Consider the following 21138-nt stretch of genomic DNA (forward strand, 5'->3'; position numbering starts at 1 on the left):
TTTTGGCCAACTCCAAGTTAAAGGTTTGGTTTCCCCAGAAGGTTATACAGGACATACACTTTGTTTATTTTCCAAACAAAATGACCTGACTGTATTTTCATCAGTGGCTGTAATAAGGATTCCAGTCCTTTCAGAGTGGAGAACAGGAGAAAATTTAAGAAACGATCTCCTTGCTGGGGGCTGAGAGATTTTAGTCACAACCTGCATCCTTCAGCATGATGTGCAAGAGAGTTTGATATAAATTTGTTGTATTATATTTACTAAATAATATTTGGTTTATTTATAAGCAGTATTTTTTTCAAAATCTTTCTCTGTGCCGCAGTTATGAATATGTCAGCAAAGCAGTGTGTTGCATTAGGTGCAACACGTTAATTTGTTAGGTCAACACGTATTTGTCAAATGCTCACTGTATAGGGCACTACTGCACTGCGGAAAGGAAAATAGTCACTCTAGTAGCCCTACAGGGCTTACGGTTGAATGGGGGATCAGAAAAATAATCACACAAATATGCAGTTACAAATAGTTATCAATGCTGAGAAGGAAAGAGTGCTTTGAGAGGAGACAGGAGGGAGACCTGAGCCAGTGTGCGGAGACAAGTCAGAGTAGGCCTTCTTGAGGAGCTAGAAGACATTTGGGCTAATAGTATAACAGTTAAGCAAAGAGGTTGGGAGTAGAAAGAACATTCCAGGCAGAGTCAGCTTGTGCAAATGTCCTGTGGTCAGCAGAAGCCACGCGGCAAGGAGGCATTGAAAGAAGGCCAGTGGGGCTGGAGTCCAGAGAACAAGATGTGCTATGAGCTGCCGGTGAGGCGGGCAGGGGCCACACCATGAAGGGCCTTGCTAGACTGTGGAGAGGAAAGGATGGGCATACATGATTAGACGTGTGTTTTGAGATTTCTCTGGCTGTGGTAGAGAGGGCCAGAGTCAATGCAGGGGACCAGTTAGGATTCTATTGCAGTGGTTCCCAAGAGTGATGGTGGTTAATTTATTTGGGTCAGTAGACTCTCGGGGCTCAAATATTCTTGAGAGATGACTGCTCTCTCCCCTCCCTACCCTCCGCCTCTCTCCTTCTCTTTGCTATCTCGATTAAACCAGCCCAGGCTAATGAGCATCTTTTTTTTATTGTTGTTAATTCAGAAGAAAGGCGTAAAAAGGTAACCCCCAACCGCTCACTGCCTCTCCTCCCTCAGAGCATTATGAGCTGTTTGGCAGAACGTGAATAACTTACCAGGATGTTCAGACAAAATAGTTCAAAGACAGAACGGAATGTTTCCCTGACTAGAGAAAGTCTGAGGCCATTGTAGGCCTTCAAGTGGTTCTTTGTGTGAATAGTCTAAGGCCTCGGATGCTCAGATCTGGGTGGAATTAATGAGTGTGTGCAGGAGGAAATGGAGACCAACGCAAGCTCTCGCACACCCTCCTTCCTCCCTTTTTTTTAAACTTCGTTTCAAACGGAAAATGAATGCAGTTTCTTTTATTCTTTTTTACCATCATTGATAAAAATCCCCATTTCCACGCCCCCAACTGTCACCATGGCCCGATCGTAATCAACGCTATTATGTTATGTTGCATTATTTATATGTGCTTTTAAAAAAACGTGTCATGGAAGGGGAAGAAAAATCTCTTTGGTGTTTACGCCAACCTTTTAAGTTATTAAGCCCAATATGGTATTATACGTTACAGAAGGAAGGAGAAAGCTCTGATTATTCAAACAGGCTGCTGTTGCGTATGGGCTATTTTAACTCAACATGTAATTCATATCAGTTTATTGGGTTTAAAGGTTTCAGTTGCCAGGGTAAATGATGAGCCAATTTTCATATGCTTATGAATGTTTAAAACCGAGTTTCAGATGACAGATAAATATGGAACACTTTGATCTACCTCCTAGAAATACTCATATTTCACACGTACATTTCCTCATATCCATACGTGTGCATTACTAGTATGTCCGTAAGAATAAACATCTCACGCTCTGAAGCATTTTGCCTTTCTAGCCAGAAGTGTAATTTTTTTATTCCTCTCCAGTCAGTGAGCAGGCATGACCAAAACCCCAGAGAGGGTTAGAATGCAACTATCATAAGTAGCATCAAGCCAGATCAGTCAGTAGCGGCTTCCTGGAGTGCTGTGTTGAGAAGGATTCTGAAGCCAAACCTGTATTCAAAGGAAAGTAGTGCATGGTTGACTTGGAAGGGGTCCAAGTGCCTTATATTTGCCATTTCTATTGTATCTCGTGGAGATACACCCAGAGTTTGAAATCTGCCAAAGTTCATGCATCTTCCTTTATCTTCCCTTTATCCTTATTTATAAATTCTCCTTAGAACCTCTGTTCATCTGCCTTCCAAAGCCACGATTCTTTTCCCACTTCTCTTCCTTGGCTTTTTCTTTGTCATAGTTCACTGGCGGTAGTTCTCCTCTGCCTCCGGTTTTGTCGGGTAGGATGAATGAGCCTGTCTGTGCAGGTGCATTTTCTTTCTCCCTCTCGCGTTTGGACTTACTCAGAATCCTCCCCATCGTTTCTCTTCTTTGAAGCTTGCCTTTCTTCTCCTCCTTCCTGCCTCTACGCAGTTTCTCACATTACTAATCTCTGGCTGTCATCTCTGCTGCTCGATTTTGATTATCCCCAGAAGTACCCTTGTGGGGTCATCGTTCATCCGTCCTAATAACTCCACTTCATCATCTTGCAGGTTTTGCCCTTTTCCTGTCTTATTCATCTTCTGAATCTTGTCTTCGACTCTTCCCACAGCGAGCTGATGTCCATCCTTCATTCACACGTTGTAAAACCAAGATTCTGTTCAAGCCTGTTTTATTTACTCTAAAGTCTATTGCTGCTACCAAAGATTTCAGCCAGTGACTGGAACTCGAACATCTTATCCAATCACGTGTCTGCAAGGAATCTGGCTTTTGTTTTGTTTTGTTTTCAGTTACAAATGCAGGGGTACATGACATAATCTAGTTTGTCCAAGGGTGTTTTTCGGATCGCTAATGTGTAGAACACTCCAGGAAAAGCAAGGGCAGGGAGGGTGGTATCACCGCCAAGCAAAGCTGGGAAATGCAAGTCATCACACTTCCTTCTAAGTCATTCATGGTGTACATTGGCATTTAAAGACTTTGAAGACTCATCATAGAACGGAAATCTTTTGAGCTTTGTTTTTTATAAGTTTCCCACACTTTGTTTTTTTTTTTTTCAGCTGACACCTATTAGCATCCATTGGAAATGCTGGTCTGTATCATCCAGACCTAACAATGGAGGGTCCACACTCTCCCTCACCTCCTTTCTCAAGGCCACCTCTTCCCTTACAACCTTACAACCAGGGCCCTGCCCCAAAATGATCATTTTGAATTAGGTGCATAATATAAGACGGCTGTGTTTATGAGTTTAAATATATTTTGTGGTTGGAAAAAATGGTGTGTGTGTGTATGTGTGTAGCCCCCCCCCCGACCTTCTTTTTATCAGTCTATGCTTCATGTGGGTTATTTTCAAGCAGATGATATATTATCTCAATTCCATTGTCTTCTTCTTCTGTGTAACGTAGAAAGCCAGAATATAGGATCACAATTTTTCAAGAAATATATTTACTTTAAAAAATATCACCTCCATTTGCAATTTACCATTTCTGCTTTTGGTGGGAAGCCAATGAGGGAGCTGAGGCAGAGCAGGAGTAATTGAAGTCCTGGTTTTGGACAAGCGATCTCAGGAAGGCATGGGGATGGAGAAGGGAAATACTCTGTGGATTCAAGAACCCAGATATGTTTGTCCACCTTCTACAAAGTGGAGCAGAAGGAATTGTCTGGCCACAAGGCGGTGTTTTCCGAAGGGTGACTCTCTCACCTCTGCTGATAACAGGGATGATGTTAAGTTTTAGCAAGACATGGCACTGAGTGACATCAAATCATGTGAGAAGGCTGTTACTCCTCTTCCGTGTAGTTTTCAGTTCTTCTGATCAAGCCAAGGAGAATGTTTGGATTGGTTCTGTTGAATCTTTTTTTTTTTTTTTAACATTTTTTATTGATTTATAATCATTTTACAATGTTGTGTCAAATTCCAGTGTAGAGCACAATTTTTCAGTTATACATGAACATATATATATTCATTGTCACATTCCTTTCTCTGTGAGCTACCATAAGATCTTGTCTATATCTGATAAATCTTGAACACCTCCCCCCGCCTCACATTCAGAGCCTTCTGCAGGCAAGAGCCTCCAATTAGAATTTCATAGCGTTGTTTAGATCTCATTTAACCAAAAACGTTTTCTGTGTACTGGGTCCTGGAATGGCTTCATTGGAAGCGGAATGTCTTTCCTGAACGGCTCCTTTTAAATGTAGATGTAAGGGAATGATACGGAAGGCAGGCATGTACATGCTCTTAACAAGTGTATGTGAAATGTTCTCCTTATGGCTGACTCGTGCTGGGATTATGGCCAAAAATAATGTACATCAAGCCTTGGCCTCATGGACCGTACGTTCTAGAAGGACACAAACAACAAACCAATAAATATGTAAGATAATAACAGACTGTATTGTGTGTCACCTTCCATTCATGGCTGGTGGCGCCATGTCTTTGTCTTTGGCAGCAGTGACGTAAGTTTTCCTTTGGAAAGAACTACATTAACATTTAGAAAGTGAATTAATTTAAATAAAATATATTAAGTAAATAATAGCGCAGGTGGTGCCTAAATATGAGAAAAAAGAATAATGGTAACAGTATCTCGTGTTGGTATGTGGAAATGGCAAAGACTGCGGTAATGATATGGAAATTAACTTGGGGGAAATGATGTAAGGAAAGCTGACATATTCCCTGCATAGAACATACACTCCCAAGGGACCATCCTTCTCGGTGGATCTGTGCAGTGCCTGTGAAAGCCTGTCCCGGGGGTTAAATACTAGAGAAATTTCAATAATTTTGCTGAAAAGAAAGGCAGTTTGAGCAAGCAGCCCAATACCCTGCTAGCTTATCTGAAATCATATTCTTCTGAATTGAAACCAAGGCTGCCACTTCGTATTCGATTATTTAACAATTTTATTACTCCCTAGCAAACCAGGGGCTTCGTGATATATGGCTTTCATTATTGTCAGGAATTTAAAAATACAATCAAGCTGTTTCCAGACACTCTCCGAGGGAACAAGAAAATGAAATATCCTAACTGGTAAATCTGGCTATGGCCCTGGCCTTTTTTTAATGGCAACTTCTCTGATAAGACCATATTAAAAAAAAAAAAAAAAAGAACAAAACACAATGACTTTCTATATTTTCTTCTAGGAAATACGTTATTTGTCCTGATGGCCAGGCTTATTATGCCCAAAGTATTCATAGAAATACAGCTCCATTAAATGGCCTCCACTCTGAGTCAGTTACAAAGTCAGCCCTCCAATTTCTTGCTTTGTGTATCATCTTCTTAACGGTACTTCCTTCCTCAATTTAGCTAAAAATATTTCCTCTGTACTGGGCCTTGGAATGGTTTATAAGGAAACAGAATGCGTTTCCTGACAGGCTGCTTTGAACTTTTGGTATGAGGTTATGATACGAAGGGTAGGCACGTACATGCCTTCAACAGGTAAGGTGTGCGTGAGGTGCCCGACTTGTGTCCAACTGGGGCCGGGGCTACAGCCAGGAATAACAGATCAAGCCTTGGCCACATGTGGCGTACATTCTAGGAGAGGACACGGGCAGTAGACAAATGAACAAACACAGTAATAATAGAATGGAGTTTGGTTCTGTAAGAAATGAACAGGCTGCTGTGGTGAAAAGTAACCGGGATGTAGGGTACCCCCAGGGGCCAAGGAAGTGGGCCCGCTCAGAGCAGGTGATGTGTGAGTTGATACCTTAAGGATGAAGAGGAACCAGCCATTAGAAAAGGCAGGAAAAGTGTTCCCAGCATAGGGAACAGCAAGTGCAAAGGCTCTGGGGTAGAAAGGGGCTTGATGTGTTCTCAGACCGAAAAGAGAGCAGTGGAACTAGAGATGAGTCAGTCAGTGCTCCAGGAAAAGTCCAAAGTGCAAGGCAGGACCAGACAGCTTGGCCTTCTGGGCCACGTGAAGGGTTTGAACTTCATTCTAAGACCAGGGAGGAACCGTTGGAAGACTTTAAGCCAGGGAGGGTATGATGGGATTTCCACCTTGAAACCTGAAGCATCTTGAAGGACCGGAGTAGACTTGAAACAACAGGTGTATTGGTCAGCAAATAACGGAGCACGTACTGTTTGCCAGGCACTGGTGTCAAGGCAGGGGATAATACCCTTGACGCTGTAGGGCCCAGAGGAAAGCCGGCTGGAAAAATCCAAGCGCCTGGGCACAGAGGGATAAATTCTTCAGGAGCCACTGTAGCTTTTGACAACCGCAAAGCCACCACGTGGGAAAAGCAGCGAAGCCTCCTGAGAATCAGCTTCTTTCTTGTCTCCCTTTCTTGAAACTCCAGCTCAAGGTCAGAGTCCATAAGGCATTTATGTAATACTGAATGGGAGTTTGGATACCATTTCTCTCATTTTTTTTTCCTTTCTGAGAAAAAGGCTTAGCTTCTTTCAGAGTTAATTAAATCATAGACGGTACAGGCCAAGGCTGACCCAGAAATTCAATTTTGCTAGACTCCCTGAAGATGGATGGGTTGGGAGGAAGCAAAATTATAATCACAGTTTGGGATGCTCAGAGACCAGAATGCTTGGTCCAAAAGCCGCAGATTTTGTGGGAAAACTGGTCTGTGTTTGCTTATGAGCTGGAGGGTGAAAGTAAGCTGGCTGGTAGACAGGAGAGTATATGGTAGAAAGGAGCAGGATGCCAGAGAATAAGTTTTGGAGAAGATGCTCTGAGTGCTGCATCCGACTCCATCCTAAATTAGCCACCCTCTCTTACGTAGGTCACCAATCTTTTCAGCTTCACCACATCCTGATAAGTGGTACCCCAGACTCCTTCTCCCTCAACAGTTCTATAGTCTTTATCATCCAGCTGATCCAGATGTGGCAGAACTTAACACAGAATTTTCAGGAACTGCAAGTCACGTCGAGTTGGTGGAATTTCTAGAGTTGGTAAGCATTCCAGAATTGGGTGATGGAGTCGTGAGTAGAGTTTGGCAGTTAGACAGTGATGCTCCATCTAAACGTGAGACGTCCATGAAAGTTCTGATTTTACAAGTAGCCCAACATTGAATGGATATGAAACAAGGATGTATTTTTAATACCCTTTAAGGACTGCGTGACAGTAGGTCGATGTCCCTTCTAGTTCAGCTCCGTGAGTACCTTGTCTGAGCTTACTTGCCGGTTATATCTGATGCTGATGCTATCTGAGAAGCGGACTGACTGCCCATCACTGTTTAATGGAAAGCCAATTCAATGCGCATCTCCCCAAGTGTGAAAAACCACTGTGTTTGTTATATACTGCTCAGGGAGAATATAGGAAGGAATGCCATGTAGTTACCTGCCTGTAATCATGGGATGCAGCCCAGAAACTCTAAATTCTCACTAATCAGAAAACAAGAGAGGGTTGGTTTAGATTACATTCATCAATGCATAGAAGCAGCAATAATGTTGTAGGCAAAAACGCAGATGGGAAGTCAGAGCACTGGGTGCATATCTGAACTCTGTGACCTTGAGCAGGCTACCTAACACTCTGGGCCTCATTTTCCACATTCTGGTGAAAATTAAGTGAATTAATATACATAAAATGCTTAGTGCCTGTCACATGGTAATCATATTGCTTATTATTATCATGGCTTCATTCTTGTCTGGAGGAAGAAGGGAGAGATGGGGGGGGGGGTGGAAAGTGACCTGGGTCCAAAATAGTAACCACTAACATCAATTCCACACTCTCCAGGTACTAGACTAAGTATTTCAGAGTCAATGTCTTATTGAACGCCGCAGTAAAACTGTAACATAGGGACTCTTGTGATTCCCATTTTACTTATGGAAATACTGAGATTCAGAGCGGTTAAAGGGTTGGGTTGAAGTTGCACAGGTAGCAAATAGTTGAGCCAGGAGCCAAACCCAAAGTCTGTACTTTTTCTTTTGTTTTCCAGGACCAATCATTTTTTTTTTAATTGAAGTATAGTCAATTTACAATGTTGTGTCAATTTCTGATGCACAGCATAGTGCTTCAGTCATACATGAACGTACATATATTCATTTCAAAAGTCTTTACTTTTATCTGATTCTGCTACCCTCCCTTTCTGAAAGCACTCCCCTGGAAGAGGGTAGTTTAATTAGCACTGACTAACTGTCTTAACAGGGCTCATTTCCTCTCCATAGATTCAGTTATTTTGTGGGTTAAACCACTGCCTGTCTTTAAATGGTGATAAATGTGCGATTGCCCACTCGCACAGGTGTTCGACCTCGACGCAGATGCTCAGCTCAGCAGCTCTAATTCAGCCCATTTGCCGCCATGCTGTTAGGTGCTAGAATGTGAGTCTGTCGAGATGAGCCAGAGGTGCCCCCTGCCCTCGGGGCGCGTACAGTACTCGTGATCACCATCCTTCCTTGTGGAAATCATTATCAGTAACCATCGCTCCTGCCATTTACTGAAAGATACAGGGTGCCAAGCACGAGCCACTTGGTACCACGTGGTAGAGAGAACTGGCTGTAGACCCCAGCTCCACCACTCACCCACTGGGTGACCTTGGGCCAGTGGATTCTACACATTGAGCTTTGCTTTCTGCCGATTTGAAAGGGAGACAATAATACATTCTGCCCCGTGGGATTGGTGTTGAAAATGATATGATTCAAGCTAAGGGTTGAGTCCAAGGAGCGGTAGATCCTACCTCTTGAGAAGCGTTGCTAATAGCCAGAACCCCACTATAATACCACTGAATCCCATATGGTGCTGTGAAGATACAGATGCTCACTTTCTTTTTATATTTAAAAAAAAAAAAAAAAGAAGGTCAGAAAAGTTAGGAAGCCTGCCCTAAAATCCTATAACTCCACCCAAGTTATGTGATCTGAAGCACATGGAAAGCAAATAGCCAAGTTGGCCAAAAGAAGAAGGGGCACTATTACCAAAATGCTTTCTAGAGCAAGAAGTCAGACCCTCAGCCTGGGCTGCCATCAACTGAATGATACAAGAGCTCATTCCCAGAGGCGAGAGGAATGGGAAAGAGCAGTGTCATCCTCGAGTCCTCATCCAGAGTCATCCAACGCACCAAATCATCTCTCCTCTTCCCGCTCGGGTCTCCTCCAGCCCCTTCTTCCAGCTTCTTTCTGGATCAGAGCCTTTGTTCAAGAGAGATAGCGTGCTGCTGAGATAATCCTTTCTACACGTTGCTAAGCGTCTTATTTGTTTTACGGCAGAAACCCCCTGTGCTGTGACATAATATAGGTCACCTCACTGCAGTGATGCCGATGAGTATGGACCTCCAAGGAAGACAGATGTTCTTCTTGGCCGGATGCCAGTCATCAGGGTGTTTGGAAACCTCTGGGGCTCTGGTGCTTAAAATCTAGAATCATTCATAGCTCCCTGGGTTCGTTGGTAAGGACGTTAAAGCTCTCGCCCCACCCCATAGCTTCTGGTTCAGAGGGTTTGGGGAGAAAATGCTATTTCAGAAAGCCTTTAATAGATGGAATCTGGTTGGAAACATCTTAGTGATTCTATGGAAAAATTAGGCTCAGTTTAGGCAGGCATGAGAGCAAACGCTTTGGGTGAGACAATCCTTGCAGGAATATGGGGTTTGAGAGGATGTTCATGTCCCAGTTCTCGGGCAAGTCCCGGGGATATGCCCTGCCAAGTGAGGGTCCTTGGCTTCGTGCAGGAAAGAATTCCAGATCGAGACATAGTAAAGTGAAAGGAGATTTATTCAGGGAGATGCACACTCCACAGACAGAGTGTGGGCTGTCTCAGAAGGTGAGAGAGGTGGCCCCAGCGCATGGGGTCATCTGGGAAAGTGAGGGCGGCCCTGGAATGTGGGGGTGTTTTTGTTTTTATGGGCTGGTAACATTATATGCTAACAAGTGGAAGGATTATTCTAACTATTTTGGGGAAGGGGGTGAGATTTCCAGGAACTGGGCCCCCTGCTCACTTTTTGGCCTTTTATGGTCAGCCTTAGAACTGTCACGGCCCCTGTGGGTGTGTCGTTTACCATGCTGATGGATTACAGGGAGCCTATAATGAGGCTCAAGTTCTATTGGAAATTGAATCTTCTGCCATCTTGGGCCATGTTGTTTCTAACCAGTTTATGTCATATCCTCAATGGCTGTGTCATTCTTTTAAAGGATGTGCCCTGCCCCTGTCCCTCCTGTCTCACTTGGGGAACAAGACTAATGAAGAAGTAACAAAGTTTATTTATATAGTTTTCTTAGCCTTCAGTCCCCTAACTCTGGTGACACAGATGCTTTCTATCCCCTTGGGATGTGGAGGCTACTTTCACACAGGTGATTTATTGCCCCCTGTCAGAGGGAAAGAGGGAGGTCAGAGTGCTTTTTTATATCATTTTTTCTGCTACTGGCTGTTTCCAAGTAACTTTAATTCAGAGTAATCAATATGTCCTTGTGGCATATCTTGGGGCAGCCTGCTCTGAGCCCCAACAATATAGAGATGCCTTCCTCATACTTGGAAAAATCGATACATCAGGCTCGTTTTCTTATCATTTCTTACATGGAGTAGGTGGTCAATACATCTTGATTAACTCAGAGCTAAGCCTTAATGACAGGTGGTGAAGGGCTCTGGGCAAATCTAAAAAGTGGGTCCATGTGATGGGCTGGGAAACAGCTTTAGAATACTGATGGCCATAATGGTGGTGATTTCTCTGCTGAGATATCCAGTATCCAAAAGAATAGAATCATCTGCAAAATATCCAAAAGAACAAAAAAAAAAAATCTGAAAAGTAAAATGAACCCATTGTGTGAGCTCTGCTTAACACCAAGCCACTGTCACTTTTCAAGTAATGAACAAAATACACACACATTACACATATACCCCACCAAGGAACCACTATATAAATTGGGGGGTATTGACATTTAGCAAATAGGCTGCCATGCAACCTAATTAAGACAGGGTTCTGAGGTTCTGGATTTTTTCTTTTCTTTTGTAAACTTGCTAGAGAGAGAGAAGGAATAAAGAGACTTCTTGTCTACCATTACTTCGCATATCAAGCAGGACGGTGGAGTTGCAGTCTCAGTACCTGAGGACTATGAGGAGAGGGGAGTTGGAGGCAGGAATCTCAATGTCTGAAGTCCCAGTTCTGCCCTGCCATGTGCTGTCACCTTGTTTTTGTCCTTGCTATGTCAAATCACACAAACCATCTACTCCCGACAACAGAACCAGGTGATCTCCTGTTGAGTCAAACGTCTCAAGACTTGAGACCTGGAAAATGCTTCTCTTACTTTCTCACTTTCCTACTTCAGAGAAACCACCAAACACAACAAATCTCAAAGCCAGCCTGGTGTCTGGAAATGGCAACCTCTGGAGGAGTTCATTGCGCTCTTCTGGTCATTTATGTTGAGAATTCATCCCATGGGTCTGCTCCTTAATGATCCCGTAAATGTTTGTCCATCACAGGGAGAATCAGATCACAGGGAGAAGAACACAAGATACTGTTCACCAGACTCCTTTGTTCATTAGCCCTTCCTTCATCTCATTTACGTGAGTGGCTTCTGTACACTAAACACTGTGCAAGGTGCTGGGGATACAGCGATGATCAAGAGAAATAAAAATCCCGCATTTGGCGCCCACAGTCTAATGGGATGGGCAGACAGTAAACGAGGCCATTGTCAATCACTGGGTAGAGATGCATCGGAGTTTGGCTGCGACCTTACTATTCCATCAGAATCTATGTAGCTTTGCTCCAGCTTTCCCTTTGGAAGGCCTAATAGTCAAATGATATTTCAAAGTCATGTCTCGCATCTCTGCCCTTCTGCGTGGTCAGTGATCATGTAAACACAGAGATAACCATCATAGCCAATCAGCGGGATAATATCTGTGATACAGGCAAGGTACATCATTCTGCTTTCTTGTTAATATCATAGCTATTTTAAAATACAGGTGAGCATTGCAAATGCATATTAAAGTCAAAATCTTTACCTGTGCTTTATATGTTGAAATTCTATCAGTCAGCAGCTATATACATATATATGCACGTGTTTATCAAAATATCAACATAAGGAATAATTGGCCATTAAAATCTTATTTTATGTGAAAAAGCAAGATGTTCAGAGTTGAATGAGTAGATGAATATTAAAAGAATATAACTTGATATCTTTAGGGTGAATATTATATCTCATTTGAGCCAAAATGTCTTTATAAAATTTAAGTTATAATACAGGACAGAAAAATGAAGGGTACTCTCTTATAATTCTAATCTCTGTAGACCCATTTGCTATCCTAGCATTCATCATGTTATACAAAATAAGATAAGGTTTACCTTAATCTGTCGCTATCTGGAAGGAGGGAAAACTTAATAATTTGCTGTCACTGTTAACATTTCCCGACACTATCAGAGGCCGGCCCCAAAATATTCCACTTCTCCACCAAGCTCAAGGCAAAGCAAACATCTATTTGGTGTTCACCTTTGAATGAGGCACACAGCGACACCGAGAGGCTGTGTTTAGCTGGTTGTACTGAGAAATGATCGTCCCTACACCATAATAACAAAAGTTGAAATTTTGACTATTGAAATTATAATAGTGACCAAGTTGTTAATCATTTCATTTGATTCTTATATTCTCTGGAGCTTATTTTGTAACGTCAGTACTCAGCTTTGGCCAAGTATTTGTCATTCTCTGTCCATTTAGCGTTCAGCCAAAATGTGGGTTCAGGGCCCCTCCAGCTCTGCTGTAAAGCAAAGACACAGAATGATTTCGGTGGAGACTAACCAAGCTGGGAAGAAGCAGCTGTCTTAATTAGGTTGGTCAGAACAGGTCCCCAAGAGGTGACAACTGAACAAGAAGGAGCCAATCAGGCAAAGGGTGTGCTGGGCAGAGGGAATGGGGTTCGGAGACCCTGAGATAAGAAGGTACCTGGCATGTTTGAGGAGGGCAAGTAAAAGGCCAGAGGGGCTGGGGCAGAGCGAGGGGAAGGGGGTACAGAGGTGGGTCACCAAGGATGGCTGAAGGCAGAGCCCACAGGGTCTGGAGGCCAAGGGAAGAGGTTTGGGTTTTAACCCTGAAAGTAACCTGACGGTAGTTACCTGTTTAAAAGATCCTTCTGTCTGCTGTATGGAGAGTGACTTCATTCACGGGGGGTCGTGGAAGCAGGGACACCAGCTGGGAGGCTATGGCAGTCACGCGGGAGGTGATGGCAGCTGGTGGTGGCAGAGGAACAGGAGTGAAAGGCACAGGTTCCAGAAGGTGTGGTGTCTATATACAATGGCATATCAGTATCAGCCTTAAAAAAGGATGAAATTCTGCCATTTGCAGCAACGTGGATGGACCTGGAGACTATTATGCTCAGTGAAATAAGTCAGACAAAGAAAGACAAATACTGTTTGCTATCACTTATCTGTGAAATCTAAAAAAACAATACAGATGAGTATATATACAGAACAAAAAACAGACTCACAGATACAGAGAACTACCAATGGGAAGAGGGAGTGGGCAGGACAAATTAGGGGCATGGGATTAACCTGGCACACACTCCTATATATAAAATAGGGGAGGAACAAGGACTCACTGTGCAGCACAGGGATTTATACCCAATATCTTGTAATAACCTATAATGGAATATAATCTGCAAAAAAATGAATCTATGCAATATTTAAATCAACTATATTTCCATTTAAAAAAATGTATTGGGACCTTGAACCAAGACTTTCCTCATACCCCTTTTCTACTCTTTTCCAAGGGGAGTACTCTGCCCCCTGGTGGTTGCATTCTAGCATTTGCCATTGTTAATTACCCTCCAAACCTTGCTTTGCACGCGATACTTGCCAGTTTGTAAGTTGTGGTTCTGACACCTTGGTGAATGACCTTGAGTGAGTCAAAGTCTGCAAGCAGGCATCTGTTACAGTAACTTTCATGGGTAATGGATATATCAGCTGGGAACCAGGACAGTCGGTTCCTTAGCCGGGTCTTTTTTTCTCTGCAAGGATTACTCTACAGCTGTACCAAATTTGTTCTTTCTCCACGTTAGCAAAGACACATCTTTTACAGAATGTTACACGCTGACGTGAGGTTTGACACCAAACCAAAAAAGAAAATTAACGCCGTTCACTTTCCCCCTCGAGGGTTACATTTCCTGCTTGGTTTAAAAATCAGATTGCACACTGTGCTCGTGGCAACACTTGCTGCCTGGAAGGGAGGTATTAAGGTGAAAGGATTTCAAGAAATAACCTACAATGGGTCCATTGTCACTGAGCGAGGGAGCAGTTCTCTGTAAATAATGTGAGTATTGGGTACTTGAAGTCTTTCGTGAGGATAACGAATAATTATATTTAAGTAAATCAGGCTTGCCTCCAACTTCAAAGGGGAATCTTAGACCTAGGACTCTCCTAACAAATGCAGCTGCTGAAAGGTCTGGGCGGGAAATAACATATTTTATACATATAGTATGTTCTTCGTATCTATTCTGTATAAAGCATGGTGCTTGGGCTTATTCTTGGCTCAGTTTTAAAAAATTAGATTTGATGTTTCCAATTGAAAAAATTAATATGTCTTTTGCCAAAACTTGAGGGAAAAATTAAATATTACTCATGATCCCAGTATACATCAGTAAGGAATATAAATGTTTGAATTTTCTTTTTCCAGTTTGCTAGTCTGTATCTAGGAGTGTGTGTACACAGCCCCCACCACAGATACAAGCATGTGATCAGTAACCTTGTGTGGAAAATTTTATACTCACCTATGATTGTTTCCTTTGGAGAAATGCCTAGAAAAATCATTCATGGCTAGTTATTTCCTATGTATTGGTGAGCAGGGTGACCATTTTCTCCCAGTATGCCCAGGACTTGCCAGTCTTAGCATGGAAAGTCTTGTGTCCTGGGGGCAAATTGGGGTAGTCAGTCACCCTATTCAAGTGAACACATATTTTCAACTTTCTTACACCAGGAGGTGGTGGGAGAGGGCATGGCTGATTGTTACTTGCTGAGGTTATTTGTTGCAAGTCCTCAGCTTCCACCATCAGGTTGCCATCCTTGTCTCTGGCAGCCTCAGAGAATTAGTGGCAGCTTTTAAATCTGAGCCTGAAATTAAGATGCGGTTCAGCTGTTTGTATACAAACAGCAAACAAGTCATTGTGCTCAAATGAAGGTCATCCTCCGGCCTCACTGAGCAATCTCAATTTGCTCCATTTGTCTGGATACATAAAAAGGCTCGTAATTAGAATTATTATGTAAACAATGGAGGGATACTTCACGTAACTAAGCAAGCAGATTCGGTTCTGGTGTTTATACATCGACGTGAGAACAATTAATTTCTTAGCTCTGTTTGTGCTGGATCTTGGGTGATTAGAGCCTCAGGAGAAAACAAAGTCAAAGATTAAATTATACAGGGAGAGGCAGTGCACGCGAAACAAACACAATCCATTGCTGAAACTTTCCAGGTCTTCTGCAGTAACTAGGAACAATGTTAAGTCCTTTTTTAAACAGAATTCTTGGCTTAGTCCCTTCCCATTTTTTTAACCTGCCGGGAATCTGGACACCATGTCCTCATCGCATGTGTTGAGTTCAAGGGAAAATGGAGCTGCCAAACAAATGGTAGAACCAAGGTTAATACCACTGGCTTTAATTAAAGTAACCTAACATCAGCTACCAACTTTGTTACCTGATACCTAAATTTTTTTCTAGGATCTAGGAAAAAGTATTATACAAAGAAAAATATAGAGAGAGAAAAATATAGATTTATATTTTAAGTGTAAATATATAGAGAAAACCGATAATATAAATTGAGAGAAGTGTGTGTGTGTGTGTGTGTGTGTGTGTGTACAATTTGAGGAAAGGATTCTCCCTTCCTTTTGGCTTTTATTATCTCTTTTTAAAAAGGAAACTAAGAAAAAAGACTGGACCCACATTTGAAATGGAAAATATTCAGGCACTTAAGAAATAAGATAAGAAACCTACGTAACCTTGAGGAAACTCTAAACAGAGAGGCAGTTAATAGAGCTCAATTCTAAACCTAGGTTGCCAGGGTGACTAAAACCATGGCTCTTGAAATTGACATCAAACACCTTGTTAAAAGCCGAGGATAAATCACACAAAACTCCAAACCAGCAGTAGTGACACTGATTCTTTTCTTTTCTTTTCTTTTCTTTTCTTTTCTTTTCTTTTCTTTGAAGACCCAGAGTGCTGATTAGAGGTACACACTTTCTCTGCAGGAGGTTAAGTCTAATCAAAGGACAAGTGATTAATATTTCTTCATAGGAATTTTCTTCTTATTTTAAGAAGAAAATGAGGAAGCACACATCCAAAAATATGGCCACTTGATCCCAAACAAAGACTCGGGTTTGGAGGAGCTTTAGTGTCTGGCTGTTTGACGTCTCCAGATGCACTTTGCATCTGGATTTGTTCTGCTTATTCTGTCCTGATTCATTCTTGTTTTCTTACTCGTTCAATAAATAGTCATTTACATAAAAATTTGAATCAGACACTGCTCTAGGCACAAGGCTACAATAGTGAACAAGACAGATAGTTCCTGCCCTCAGAGAACCTATATTCTAGTGGGAGGAGATGTGAAATAAATATGTAGACAAATAAAATAATTTAAGACAGCAGTGAATACTATGAAAAAAATAAGAATGAAACAGGCTAGTATGAGGGGGAATGACTGGATAGGGGGAAAATTCCCTTTAGACTGGCTGGTCGGGAAATCCCTCCCTGGGAGGTGCCCTTGGAGTTGGGACTTCAATGTCAAAGTTGCCTAGTGGGAGGTGGGAGTGTGCTTGGCAGCAAACAAAGGATCTTAGGGAGGTGATGTTTGTATTCCAAAACTGGATGATAGCTGTGTTTGCACAGTGTTGTAAATTTACTAAACATCATTGAATTGTACACTTAAAACAGATGCATTCTATGATATAGAAAGTATACCTTAATAAGGCTGTTATTTTTTAAATTACCAGGGGAAAAGTAATTCCATATATGTCCTTTTTTTAAAAAGAGCAGACATTGGGAGACTAGTGGGGAGCTTCATGCCACCGTCCAGGCAAGAGGTGGTGGTGGCTTAGACTGGACTGCCAGGGAGGAAAAACAGACATGTTTTGTCCAGCCAGACAAAAAGGTGTGTGGTTAAATTAATCAATGTGTGTGTGTGTGTGTGTGCATGTGTGTATGTGTAAGTGATGGGAGGGGACAGGCACCCAGGATAGGGTCTAGGTTTGGGGCTTGAGCCCCCAGACAGTTGCAGTGTGCCGTTTCCTGAGCAGCAGCAGGACAGCTCACTCACTCGTCACCACACCTGGTTAAGTCACCATCACCATACAAAGCCTGTTGCTAGTGATTAGTTATGAAATTTTGCACAGACACAAAAAACATACTCAAATAGAGATGATCTGGAGTTGTCCTTGTATTAACAGCTCTCTGATTCTCTTGTGCTTTCATAAGGTCTTTTTTTTTTTTTTTTTTTAAGTCTGGAAGAAAATGATTGCTTGGCCAGCATGCACGGGGAATTGCATCCCACCCGCATCCGGCCGTACCGGTGTCGTGGCCCCAGCAGTGAATGCCGCTTGGGCAGTGTTCTCTGTTGTGGCCTCAGGGGCTAGCACAGAGCTTTCCTCCTCCGCACACGCCGGGGATGGCGTCTTTCCAACCTGGTTTTGCCCGTGGGAGCGAGTCTCACAGCAGAACACCATCCTCATTTGTTTCTTCCTGATGGGTGATTCTGAACACAGGAAGAGAGAGAACACTTCACCTGCAATAGTGAAGACCTAAATATTTATTTAGACATTATGAGCATGAGAAATGTTACCTGCAAACAAAAATTCCTCGGGACCAGGGATGGAGCAACTGACTTACGAACACTTTGCTTACCCTGGGGTTCCTCAATTCGAATTTCATGTGACAGTTTGAGGCTGCATGTATCTGAGATCGCAAATAAAAATGACTTTTCAAGGAGAGAGAGAACTGTATTTCTTGCCACTGGTTTTAAAGCCACTGAATGACACAGTCCAAATGAGGGAGGCAGGGGACTAAATGCAGGTTTGAGTGATCTCCAGTGATCAAAATTAAATTACAAAAGGAGCTCCCAGGTTGGAGTCCTCCATCCCAACAGAGTGTTTAAACTACAGCTCACATAGGCAATGTGTTTATATACTTTTTTTTTTAAATTCTGTATCACCATATACTTTAAAAGAAAAAACATCAAATAATGGTTTGTTTTAAAAAGTCTCAGGCGATTCTGACAGCGTTCCTCTGTTTAGTCATTTCTATAGTTAATGGCATCCAGCGAGCTGATGTCTTTTTAAAATCCCTTCGTTTGAAATTTTCAGCTCCGTAAACAGACCATAAAGTAGGTCTTATTTGCTTTCTAACAAATAAGGCAGAACAGCTTGCCCATGGGGATTTAAATCATAATTTACACTTAGGTTTATTTTTATAGACCGGCCATAAGTACGACTCGCAAAGCTGGGTAAAACTAAGGCACTAGAAAATTAAAAAGAGAGATTTATTTTTCCCCTTAAAATGCAGCTCAGTTGTAATTTAAATCTAACTGCTTTAATTATGCAGAATAATTGGATTAGGCAGAGGTTTGCCTAGTCTGTCAGAATCAGAATATGACAGTTCATGTTTGCTGTTCTGTCCTGTTGAAAGCAGGGTGTGCAAACACACACACACACACACACACACACACCAGAAAGAAAGTAGAATGTAACATGGAAATGATTCAGAGGAATTAAGAGCTTACTGTTATGTAAAAATAAATCTTCATATATACATATTAATGATGAGGTTTCATAGCAAAATCTATGCCAAATTTGGCTTTGGGAAGAATTAGGACATACAGGTACTTGTAAATCACCCTCCGTTTTTCAAATCCAGCATATTTTTCCCATTGACTGCAGTTAAATACGCAGTGTCTGGCGCTAGCTGTATCTTTTACTAAAACTCCAGTCGTTCTGGCCACACTGACACGCCAGCTGCACACCACCAGCACGATTATTTGTTTTATGTATATATTTTTAAAATCTACTCCCATTCTTGAACTTACATTTTAAAGGGGATCTTTCCCTGTCTGGTTGTGAATAGAGAGAAGCCATAAAAGTAACTTCAGGGAAAACAAAACAATGTTAGTAAATTCTAGATCTAGGCTGTTCCCTGCAGGAGGAGGCTCCGAATGTCAGCAAAACTGCCATCTCTTATAAACAAAAGAGGATGAGCAAATTTAAGTCGTTCTTCTTGAGACCGTCTGCCTGAGGTCGTCAGAAGGATGGGACGAGAATGGCTGTCCCCGTGGCCACTTGTCGCCCCATCTTTGGCCACCTAACATCACCTCCGGGAAACAAGATCTGCATTTTGAGAGTCGTGGGGCTCATTCTCTATTTGTTGAAGGGTTTCACTACCCTCTGAATTTCTCAGGTGGCTTTTCTAGAACATTTTGTGGTTCTTTTCCGTGCCAGCTTGTGAAGTGATGAGAAGCAATTCGCGATGTTGTAGGTGGACAGCCATGACCAAAGAAGGAAAACATTTTCCTCCACTGCTGGCTTTGTGTCCCAAGTTACCTGAATAAAATATCAAATGAAAGTGTTCATTCTTGAGGGGGAAGCCAAAAAACCATGGGGAAGGAAGCATTTGAAATAAGCCCTTGCTTTTCTCTGATTTTTATTTTGATATGCATTTGCCGTTTACTACAGCCTTTAAAAAAAAGAAGATGAAATAACACTTACTGAAGAAATTCTCAGGCCACAAATAAATAAAATGAATAATGCATTAATTAATTCGATGAATTTCAATTGAATAGCCAGTGTGTAAAACACGCCTAGAGGCCAAAGATGAATAAATGAAAAGCAAAGACCTTGCCCTTAGGAGGCACGCACGGGATGTAAGTCATGTGTGTTCATAATGAATGTGAAACAGAAAGGATTCCATTCTGAGGGAAAATACAGGTTCCTTTTTGGGGGGAAACCAGCGAATGCCCATGAAGGAGATGGCTTTTAAAATGGCCTTTGAATGTGGCTATCAAGTGCTTGCAAGTTCAGGAGTGTGTGGGGAATGTTGCTTCTAAAAAGGTGTAAAAGGGCAAAGAGAAGAGAATGAAATCTAAAAATACAGGCTGAGTCTAGGCCAAAAAAAAAAAAAAAAAAAGAGCCTTGAAAACTGCACTAAAGGAAGGGAGCTTAAAGAAACAAGGATATTAAAAGGGACAACATAAAAAACAGGACAGAGAAAGCTGGTGAATCCGCCATCAGGTTAGGACCCAGCTCCAGAGGTTCCTGTTTCCGGGCTTCCTCCTTGTACGTTTCAAACTCTGGAAAGAAGGAATGTGATTGGCTCAGCCCGGGTCAGGTGCTCATCCCTGGGTCAGTCAGCTGTGGCCAGGAGGGCAAGTTCATATACCACAGACGTGGCTACTGGCGGCCAAACCGGTGCACGGAGGAGGGGCCGGTGAGAAAGGATTGTCCTGAGCTGCACGCTAGTGCGCACCCACCTCAGAACAATTCTGCGAGGTCGGTATTCTCACCCCCATTTTACAGCTAAGAAAAACTGAGACTCCGTACCATTAGGTACCTTGTCCTGTGGCATGGGAAGAAACTATACAAAGGAAAGGAGTTAAACAAATGTGTCTCCGGAAATTGCCGAATTTTGAGTAAAGCAGGAAGCAAGTTCATTTTAAAGGAGATGAGTGACTCAATCTCTCAACAAGAGATTTCTTAAGGGATTCTTTAAGAGGCTGGAAAAGTTTAGGAATGGTTTCTTTTACACACACACACACACACACACACACACACACTCTTATATATAATCTCCAGCCCTGATTTAAATGGTTCTTTGCACAGCTGTATACTTAGTAAAGAACAAGTCATTTGCATTTTTGGATTCCTCTTTCCTGGAGACAGATGGGTGGGCTGATGCTGGGAAGGTATGCAGATTCACTGGGATGGCGATGGGGTGAAAGAGTGGGAAGGACAGAGATTCAGGGACCAAACATTGCATCCTGTGCAAACAGTCAGAGACAGCCCCATGAGTCCTCTTCCTGACTTGTGTAACTCCTAGAACTACCTAAAATTTCCATACCATTGGATGGAGGTGAAAAGTGTGGGGTAGGACTTCTTAACCTCAGCACTACTGATATTTAGGGCCAGTTCATTT

The 21138-nt window shown here is 42.3% G+C and overlaps 1 protein-coding gene across 7 annotated transcripts in view; it reads left to right on the forward strand.

The window, feature by feature from the left end:
* The window catches only part of CADPS (calcium dependent secretion activator), a 415573-nt gene that overhangs the window by 191347 nt on the left and 203088 nt on the right, over nucleotides 1–21138 (forward strand). The gene's annotated exons all lie outside the window — the stretch shown is intronic.

The sequence above is a fragment of the Camelus bactrianus genome, chromosome 17 (genome assembly GCF_048773025.1).
Source record: "Camelus bactrianus isolate YW-2024 breed Bactrian camel chromosome 17, ASM4877302v1, whole genome shotgun sequence".
NCBI classification, from domain to species: domain Eukaryota; kingdom Metazoa; phylum Chordata; class Mammalia; order Artiodactyla; family Camelidae; genus Camelus; species Camelus bactrianus.